At 36.9% G+C, this 3965-nt stretch overlaps 1 pseudogene; it reads left to right on the top strand.

Moving 5' to 3' along the window:
• Window positions 1-1655: 1655 nt before the first annotated feature.
• On the top strand, window positions 1656-3713 carry LOC114722720 (uncharacterized; annotated as a pseudogene).
• The last annotated feature ends 252 nt before the right edge of the window (window positions 3714-3965 follow it).

Consider the following 3965-nt stretch of genomic DNA (forward strand, 5'->3'; position numbering starts at 1 on the left):
CAGTCTCTTTTCTAAGACATTTTAAAGTGGAGTAATTTGTTAGTTTAAACTCTTTACAGAAAATATAATTGAGTGATACGTAATTGGTGAAAGAAACTCTATCTTTATTTATAATCCACTTCACTCTAAAGGGTGTTTGAAAACCTTTAAAAATATTTTTATATAAATTGACACAATATTTTGAAAAAATCCCAAAAAAGTGACTACTAAATTTTAAATTCCAAATCAGGAATTACTACAAAATATATTGTCATTTGTTCTTTGAATGTAGTTATTTTCTTTATTAGTGTAGTAACTAATACTGATTTGAAAATTTGAAATTTAGTAGTTACTTTTTTGGGATTTTTCCAAATTTTTTTTGACATGTCTACTTCAAAAAGTCAAAATTTGCAAAATCACTTGTGAGAAGTTAACTCAAATACCCTAAGCGATGAGTTGTTTCAATTGGCATGTATTTAAAAATAATTTATTTTGTTAATTATGCAATAGTTATGTGTTATTTTCAGTATGATTTGATAATTTTATCAGTTTAATTTTATTTTGGAATAAATGCACTATAATTATTTTGTTCAGAAATTATTTCTTATTGGTCTTTTAATTTTTTTATTTTATATACTAAACCTAGATTTTTTTTTTTTACGACCAGAAGAGGCTAAATTGTTCATGTGTCCTCATCCGCGTTATATTAGTTTGCATAAAAATTTATGATATTTTTCCGGTCAACTAATCTCTGACTAATTTTAAATTATTCAAATATTGGCAAATTTTAACGAATCAACATTATTAATATAATTTTCTGTTTTAGTCAACACCATTAAGACTAGCATTAAATCAAAATCTCCTAGAGAATCTACGGATATATCGTGAGAATTTATGCTAGAAAAAGAATTTAAAATATCTTAATATATTAAACATTCTTTGCAAATTGAAGTTACTGGAGGCTCTAATATTAATCAGTACTTCCTGCATTTCTAACTGCCATATTGAGATTTTTTTTTTTTTTGGACTCAGCCATATTGAGATTAACATTGGCTTTGAAGGAATTTTTTATTTTTATTTATTATTTTAATGCAATACTATTAATTAGTAAAAATTAAAAATACATTAAGAAAGACATGTTAATACTATCTCCAGTTCTTAATATAAGACCATGTTTGACTTTTATTTTAGTTCTAAATATAAGATCCCAATCCACTTTGTCTATCATATTTATACATTTTTTTCAAAGTAACCTTTCTAACAATGATAGTTCTAGTCAATATACTTGATTGACAAGAATATTTTAGGAAAGATAACACTTATTTAGGACAAATAACTAATTAAACTTACTTCTTTAATCTCCTCAAATTAGTCAATTGGCTCTTAAAATTAGTACCGGAGGTAGTATATCAGTACTATTTTTCATTTTGTGTGCACCGACTGTTAATATTAATTAGTAAAAATTAAAAACGAACTAAATTATATTTATATCCCGAATTACTGTAGTTAATTGCCAACTTTCCGCGAACCATAAATATGCGTGGCGGGAATGAAAACTGACTGACAAAGACGTTGATTTCACGCTCCAAATAGGCGCGTATCACTCCCAACCTAGACTTTCTCGGTCCGCACCTCTCTTCCTCTGTGCCCAAAATCAGCCACAATACACACAGCCTCCCCTCTCTCTCTCCCTCTCTCGTCGTCTGAGCTCTGAACTACGGACGCTCTGAAAGACTAAACCCTAGTACGCTACTCTTTTGCACCTTTTTCCCCTTTCTGTACTGCGATTTCGCTAAGCTGCGAGACCCGCCATGAAAGAATCGGAGAACGATATTCTCAACGTCTCCATTCAGCTTCTTTCTTCTCTTCTGGATGAGATTCCCACTGTTGTTAACTTTAAAGGTAAATGGTCTCTAATTAGAGCCAAACTCTTCGATCTTCAGACTCAGCTCACTGATTTCTCCCCTGAGTTTCCGAATTACTCGTCCAATTCTCTATCACTCGAGCTACTTCAGTCCATTTCATACACCTTAAAGGATGCCGTTTCGCTTGCCAAAGAATGCCAGTCCCCCAACTTATCCCAGGGAAAGCTTAAGACTCAGAGCGACATTGATTCGGTCCTCGCTAAGTTGGATCGCCATGTTAAAGACTGCGAGATTCTTTTCAGGAGTGGGGTTTTGCAGGACGCGGCCGTTTCCAGCTCGTCTAAGAGAGAGGCCGTACGGTCTGAATCCAGGAACTTGATTACTCGTCTGCAAATCGGTTCTGCTGAGTCCAGGAAGTCAGCGATGGTCTCCTTGTTGGGTTTACTCGAAGAGGATGATAAGAATGTGATGATAGCTGTGGCGCAGGGTGTGGTTCCGGTGCTTGTCCGCTTACTGGATTCTGCCTCTTCGGAGATGAAGGAGAAGACTGTTGCTGCCATCTCCAGAGTCTCCATGGTGGATAGTAGCAAGCATGTGTTGATCGCTGAAGGTTTGTTGCTTTTGAATCAATTGGTCCGAGTTCTCGATTCGGGGAGTGGATTTGCCAAACAGAAATCCTGCATAGCCCTCCAGGCTCTAAGTTTCTCGAAAGAGAATGCTAGAGCAATCGGGTCTAGAGGTGGAATCTCGTCACTGTTAGAGATTTGTCAAGCCGGCACTCCTGGTTCTCAAGCTTTGGCAGCAGGGGTTTTAAGAAATCTCTCTGTCTTTCCTGAAATTAGAGAGAATTTTATTGAGGAAAACACCGTTATTGTTCTACTGGGGCTCGCCTCATCGGGAACTGCATTAGCGCAAGAAAATGCAATTGGATGTTTGTCCAATTTAGTTTCTGAAGACGAAAGTTTAAAAATTTTATTTGTAAAGGAAGGAGGGATCGAGTGCCTGAAGAATTTTTGGGACTCAGCTCCGACAGTTCGGAGTCTTGAAGTCGCGGCTGAGTTTTTGAGTCACCTGGCTTCTAGTTCTCCGATTGCTGAAGTTCTTGTTTCTGATGGTTTTATACTCCGCCTTGTGGGCGTGTTGAACTGTGGAATTCTAGGGGTGAGAAGTGCGGCAGCTCGAGCTGTTTATGCTTTGGGGTCGTACAACACAAAATCGAGGAAGGAGATGGGTGAATGTGGATGTATGACCCCATTGATCAAGATGCTGGATGGCAAAGCTGTAGAAGAGAAAGAAGCAGCCGCAAAAGCGTTGTCGGTGCTCTTGTTGTATGCGGGCAATAGGAAAATTTTCCGGAAGGATGAGAGGGGCATAGCTAGTGCTGTTCAGCTGTTGGATCCTTCAATACAGAATTTGGATAAAAATATCCTGTTTCAGTGCTGACGTCGCTTGTGCATTCAAAAAATGTAGGAAACATATGGTGGCGGCCGGCGCTTGTGTATATACGCAGAAACTTGTTGAGATGGATATTGAGGGTGCCAAGAAACTCTTGGATAGCCTTGGTAGTGGTAGATATGGGGAGTTTTTGCAAGACCCTAAAGATGAACAGATTCTTCAAATTCCTAACGATGGTATAGGAAAAAGAATTGATTCATTGATATGTATGTATGATAGTTGTACTCATTTCTTTTCCCTTTTCTTTGTGTTTATAATTCAAGTTTATTTGTCTTGTAGAGGTAAGTTTTGTTTTGTTTCGTTTTGTTAGATTGATTCCTGCGAGGTCTCTGTTTGAAGATAAGATGTACAATGTGAACTAACCGAACTCTACTTCATCATAAACGCACTCATGAGTTCTATTTTACCTGTTCATATTACACTTCAATTTTATTGATGCTGCAATGTAGCAAGTCCGCCGAGTAGTGAAGTTGTTTATGGATACTGAGTTGCACTGATTTCAGGAGAGGGATAATTGATTAGATTCAGATAAGACCCGGGGCAGACCATCTGGCATAGTTCTATGGTAATCAGTTGCCAGTAAGCACTTTGTGTTAACACATTAATGGTTAGAAGGGGGAAAAAAAAAGAAATATTTGGGAGAATGACTTGGTCAACTTGTACAAA

The sequence above is a fragment of the Neltuma alba genome, unplaced genomic scaffold, assembly GCF_004799145.2.
Source record: "Neltuma alba isolate B1F8T4 unplaced genomic scaffold, ASM479914v2 tig00002364_pilon, whole genome shotgun sequence".
In the NCBI taxonomy this organism is placed as follows: domain Eukaryota; kingdom Viridiplantae; phylum Streptophyta; class Magnoliopsida; order Fabales; family Fabaceae; genus Neltuma; species Neltuma alba.